The following is a 6,166-nucleotide window of genomic DNA, read 5'->3' as shown; positions in this document are numbered from 1 at the left end:
TCTCACAAGTACATACCCCTCCACCCAACACACACACACACACACACACACACACACACACACACACACACACACTTAAAAATAAAATAAACCTATTTGTTTATTTGTTTGATTATTTGTTATTTATTTAGAGACAGGGTCTCTTTCTAGAGTCCTGGCTGTCCTGGGACTCTCTATGTAGACTAGGCTATTCTTGAACTCACAGAGTTCCACCTGCCTCTGCCTCCTGAGCGCTGGGATTAAAGAAGAAGGTATAAAGGACCTGTCTGTCACCTGAGAGATGAGTGAAGGAAGAGGCCAGTGTCACAGCATTGTGTGACATGAATCAGAAAGAAATTCTTTTATTATTGACACGGAAGACACGCTAACCACTAGGAGAAAGCATGGTGTTTATACACATTATAGAAGGGAGAGATATACATAAGTGTTTGTTGCACACAAGAGTACATAAAACCATACCGACTCATCAGTAGGCCCACCCCATGGGTGGGCTGGATAGTCTGGGATTTGGGAGGAGGAAGATATTTGTTATATATATAATTAAATATATATTTGTCTTTTAAATTTTATGCTGTATACATATATTATCTATTCACAATTAAATAACTTAGAACAAAGAAAAAACAATAAATTAAACAAAGTGTAGATGAGCCTAAGCCCTTAGCACCAAGAGAGGAAATACCTTGAATTTGTCTGCAGGGCCAGGAGGGTCCATGACAAAGCTTCACCTGCAGGCCGCTTCCTCCACAACTTGCAGCTGGACCATCAAGTCCAAGCTGATGTTCAGAGAGTCAAGCACTCACTTCAGGGGGAGCCTGAGAGAGGGAGAACAATAAGCCTGTCACCAAGAAGATTCAGAGGTGGCAATAAATGACAAAGCTCAGGCTCCTGTTCCTACAAAGACACCGAGAAGGGCCTCTGAGGACCCTGGCGTGCCCTGGACACCAGAGCTATCACTCAGTGTTAGAGCATGTGCCCAGCATGCACAAGGCCCTGAGCTCTGTCCCCAACTCCAGAAAAGGAAGAATTACATAAAGCCCTTGGAGACCCTGGGGACCCTCAGGATAAAGGAGATGCTTCCCAACAGTATGGGAAGGCTCGCCAGCTCCAGCCGCCCTGGAGTAGTCCTGATTTGGAGGTGACAGAAATGTCTCGCCCTCCTCCCTAGCCTGGTATAATCTGGCTTTATAGGGTAAAGACTCCACAGAGACAAGAGGAACAAGAGCCTCAGGGCCAAGCAGGACTGATGCTCAGGCCTCTCAGGCTGGCTCCATCAAGCTGCACCTCATTCCTCATCCCCCCCCCCCCCCCCCCGCCCCGCGTGCATCTGCTTACTCACCTCTTCCAACCTCACTGGCCAACCCCACCCCACTGGGATCTCAACAGAGGCTTCAGGCCTCACGCAGGCCTTCACTCACACCTTCTTTTGGTGGGAGGAGGCAGAACATGTCCCTGTGTGTTTATCCATCTCCCTGGCAACACAGGCCTCCACAGGAGGGTGTCATCCAGGTATCTATCTGTAGGTTTATGTGTCCTGCCTCTCCTTAGGTCCAGTACTTCTGGCTCTCTGGGGCTAGGGGCCAATCCACCCCCAGCTCCTGTATGGCTAACTGCCCCCCTACCCTGCCATGAATCATAATTGGCAAATGCCAAACTGTGTGGAACTGACTGAGAGAAATAGTGTTTCTCATAGTCCCTCTAACTGGAATGTCCCAGGCCTTCCCATGATCCTCTGGCTACCCATCCCTCTGAACAGCAGCCCAAGCCCTTGTCAAGTGGTACCACCCCTGACCCTCCCACCCTCTAGGTGCACACACACTCCTGCCTCTGTCTGAGAGTGTGTGTGCCTGTGTGTGCTGCTGCTCCCTTTCCACAAAGATGGCTGCACTTGTGTCCGCTCATCTAGAACATTCTTTTGGGGCCATTTTTTAAAAAGTGCAGCTCCTGAAGCAGCTCCTGCCCACCCTACTTTGTGGTGAGCGCTGCCTTTATCTGCCCTGCCAAGAAGGTGGCCACCCATAAGGCCTGCATCACCAGGTCTCAAGCCCCTTGTCAGAGATCCTGAAAGCTGTGGGGTGGAGGGCAGGACCTTCATTTCTCTGGTCGGCTCTGCCTCACACAGCCTGCTCCCTGTGTTACCAGCCCAGACTTTGCACACTACCCCTGTGGCTCTTTAGTTTGCTTGTCTATTGAGCCTCCAATTATCCAGCACCATGAACAATCCTGCTTCCCTTCCAAGGCTCGCCACTGGGCTGACGCTCCACGAGTGTTTTGAGCTGTCCATCCTCAGATACTGTAAGTGCCAGGAAGGCAGAGACCTAGGTCCACTCTGGGCTGTTTACCAGTGACTGCATCTACATGGTCACCCACAGAAGCTCAAAGGCTGTTTGTCACATGAGTGGCTGGAGATGGGAAGGGTAAAATGGGGAGAAACCGGAGGGCTGGGAGGAGAGGCAGACAGCAGGAGTGAACTGCACACCCAGAAGATGCGTAAAGACCTTCCTTCTCCTTGCGGGGTAGGAAGCCCTCCCTCGCCTCCACAACTTACGATGGTCTTAGTTTTGTTATCACTGTGAATGAATTCCCTGGAGGCAGGGACTCTGTCTGTCTTGTTCACACAGAATCCTCAGGGCTGGCACAGAACCTGGCGTGCACAAGAGGCTCCAGATCTGTTATTTGTTAAATCAATGGAGGACAATGACCCTCAAGAACACAGAACTGTCAGGGCACCTGGTGGCACTTTGGACTCGGGGTGGAAGGTATCTGAGAGAATTCACAGTCTTAGTGCAGAGGCAAGAATGGGGGATGAAGGCTGGGGAAGAGCAGGGAGCCCCTGACATCTGGGGGAGCAACAGCACCTGGTGAAGGTGGCAGCGTGCTGACTGTCTAGATGAAAATGAACAAGAAGACCCCACTGTGGTCTGTGCAGAGGACTTGGAAATGAGGCCATGCTGCCCAGGCTGCACCCTGCCCCAAAGTCAGAACACCTAGAAGGCAGAAGCAGGAGGATCTCTGAGAGTCTGAGGTTAGCCTGCTCTACATAGAGTTCCAGGACAGCCAGGACAGGACTACATAGAGAGAACCTATCTTAAAAAAACAAAAACAAAACAAAACAAAAAAAACACCGGATACAGTATAGCTGGGTACAGGGAACACTACAAACAGCCAGATGCTGAGGCCAGCTGGGAGGTGCTGGCTGGAGGTGGAGGAGCAGAGAACCGCGCCCACCGTCAGAGAGGGCACTTCCAGGACCCTCCCTGGCTGGACAGGCTCAAGGGAAAAGCCATCCAAGGAAAGGAAGACCAAATTGTTGGTCAAGGACAGGTGGGGTTGACAGAGAGCAAAGAAACTTTCAAAGAGAGGACCTAGAAAGAACAAAAAAACCAGTATCAAAGAGGGAACACAGAAGGGAAAGGAAGTGTCCAAGAGGGAACCCAGAAGGCAGAGAAACCACTTACTGGTCGCACACCAGGCAGAGGCTGTGGACTGACCCAGGGGCTGAAGGGCACCTGGCAGTGGCCGGCTAGCTATGACTGCAAAAGTGACCGTGTCATGTCAGGTGCTCAGCACTGTTCTGCAGCGTGCTGTCTGTCCCAACAAGACTTTCCTGAACACACCCTGGAGCCTCATTAGTGACAGGTTCTCCACTGCCCACAAGCCCATCAGTTCCTTCTCTCTGAGGTAAAAAGCCCCTCAGTTTTTACCTAGGCCCAGAGCCACTCTGCTAAAGCCACATATCCTTACCTCCTTCACAACTAAGCAACCCCATGTTTAGGGTGCTGCAGCTTCTGGGTTTCCCTCTTAGAAGATCAGAGTTCCCCGGCCTCTTCACTCCTTCCTCTTCCCAGGAACGCATATGCACCCCAGAAATGGCTTCTGCCTCCCATCCTGTGACCACAACCAGAGCCCCAGAGGACGGAGGAACCAGGAAGCAGGAAAGCTGCAACACACAGTCCAATCACTGTGCTAGCTGCACCTTTCATGGAAAGCAGATCTTTCATTTGTGTGGAGGGTATGTGTATGTGACATTTGTGCGACTGTGTTTGTAGGGGGCATGTGTATATGTGCATGTTCGTGTGTGTGTGTGTGTGTGTGTGTGTGTGTGTGTGTGTGTGTGTGTCTGTCTGTCTGTCTGTGCAAGTCATGTTTAAGGACAGGGTCTACATATTCCAGAACGGCCTGCCAGGCTGGGGCCATGTCCAATTTCTCTTCCCACCTGTGAGCCAATCAGTGTGTGGATGTGGGATGGAATCGCTGAGTAAGTACCTGGTAGTGACCAGTGCATTGACAGAATCACCAACCACTGGTAGACAAGAGCATCTAAGGAAAACGGCATGGACTCTGAGCAGAAGACCTGGGTACCACTGCAGATACTGAGCAGGTCAGGCTCTGTGACCTCAGCTGCAAAGGCCATAAGAACATTTGCTTTTAGAGTATATGTGAGGGTTCATGAGTTGGTGTTGGTATGTGTGAAACAGAACTGTGGCCAGCTAGAGTATTAGTCTCTATGGATATGGGAGTGTAGTTCAGTGTCTAGCATGCACAGGGCCCTCAGAGTATATCATACACACACAAAAAAAATGTGGGAAAAAAAAAAAACAAACGATAATTAGAAGTGAATAAATATCTTGACTTCAAGGCCAGGCTAGTCCACACAGAAGATGGAGGCCAACCAGGGCTGCCCAGTGAGAGCCTGTCTCCAAAAGAAGTGGGTCAGCAGCTAGAGATGGCTCAGGGGTTAAGAGTGATGATTGCTCTTCCTGAGACCCTTGGAGACCCTAGCATCTATATTTGGCAGCTCATAATTTCTTTTTCCTTTTTTGGTTTTTCCAGACTGGATTTCTTGAGACAGGGTTTCTCTGTGGAGCCCTGGCTGTTCTGGCACTCACTCTAGACCAGGCTGGCCTCAAACTCAGAGATCCACCTGAGTGCAGGGATTAAAAGTGTGCACCACCACCCAGATCACGATTTCTTATAACTCCAACTCCCAGAGACCCAGTGCCCTCTCTTAGACTTCAAGGGAAACTGCCCTTTGATTCTAACATTCAGGAGGCAGAAAAGGCAGAAGCAGGCAGATTTCTGTGAGTTTAAAGCCAGCCTAGTCTACAGAGTGAGTTCCAGGACAGCCAGGGCAGTTACACCCAGAAACCCTGTCTTGAAAAACAACCAACCAAACAAGCAAAACCCACTGCAGATGTCTAGGGTGTAGTTCAAGGCAGAACGTGCATTCAGGTGCTCACAAGCTAAGCACAAACCATTTGTGCCCTAGCACCTGTAGAAAACAACAAAAAATTTCAGCAAAGAACAGGAAAAATTAGGGGGAAACAGACAAAACTGTCACAACATGCTAAGTATTGAAGGTGAGTGAGGAATCGTTTTTTTTTTTTTCCCTATAGATTTTTCATTTCCTGAGTGAGGACTCTTCACATACTTTCTAATTTGGGATGGTTGAAGCAGGAGAATTGCCAAATTCAAGGTGGTGCCTGGGCTAAAGCGTGAGTTCAAGGCCAACCTGGACATCTTAGTGAGACCCTATCTCAAAACTGAAAGTTTAAAAAAAAAAAAAAAAAGCTAGTCTTATATCCAGGAAAAGCTGTGTATAGTATTTATTTGCCTACCATTTGAAAGGCTCTAGGTTCAATTCATTTACAAAAATTTTATTATGAATTTTAATACAGGCTTTTCATAAATCACACTTTATTTTTCCCTCTAGGAAGACTCTCCCAACTTATAAAAATAGAAATATCTAGACAGACATTGAGAATTATGTATGTCAACACAACACCCTTCAGTCACTGTCCCAGCACCTCTCTCCTAGAGAAATCACAGGCGTGCAGTTCCCACCTCCCACCACATGCTCAACGGTGTCAGCTTCAGGCCGTGATAATGGTGCAGAAGTACAGGCGTGCTGACCACAGCGTCAGGAACAGCAAGGTGTGGGACCTCCTGTCTGACCTGGGGACTGGATTTCAACTGACTGGGCCATGAGTTGCCAAGTGTATCACAAGCTCCAAATCCACACAGGCAGCCTTCCTGTTCTGACCTGGAAGTTGTGAGTCACCATGAGAACACGCCTGTCTGGTCCCGAGCCAAGGAAGCTCACTGTCTCACCGTTCCGAGTCCTTCCTTCAGTTCTGGACACAGAGCTGTTTTCCTCCAGGCAAGG

This window comes from Onychomys torridus, chromosome 18 (assembly GCF_903995425.1).
Source record: "Onychomys torridus chromosome 18, mOncTor1.1, whole genome shotgun sequence".
Lineage (NCBI taxonomy): Eukaryota > Metazoa > Chordata > Mammalia > Rodentia > Cricetidae > Onychomys > Onychomys torridus.
The sequence above is the reverse complement of the archived record's forward strand: the minus strand, read 5'-3'. Positions refer to the sequence as shown.